A 241-nucleotide genomic window follows, 5' to 3' on the forward strand; every position below is an offset into this window, starting at 1 on the left:
GTAAAACTTGTGAATATACAACAGTCTTCGCTGTCCCATTGTCTGTGCGTATAAATAGATTGCCAGGTTTACCGACCCTCAAAGATGCAACATACAATTGTACATTGGTAAAGCAATCTGTATTAAGATCTATACCGCATTTTTCTAGTGATTGCCCTTGAGCTTTGTTGATGGTGGTTGCAAATGCTAATCGAATTGGGAATTGCAATCTTTTAAATTGAAAAAGCAGATCCGTTGGAAT

Source organism: Artemia franciscana, chromosome 3 (genome assembly GCF_032884065.1).
Source record: "Artemia franciscana chromosome 3, ASM3288406v1, whole genome shotgun sequence".
In the NCBI taxonomy this organism is placed as follows: Eukaryota; Metazoa; Arthropoda; class Branchiopoda; order Anostraca; family Artemiidae; genus Artemia; species Artemia franciscana.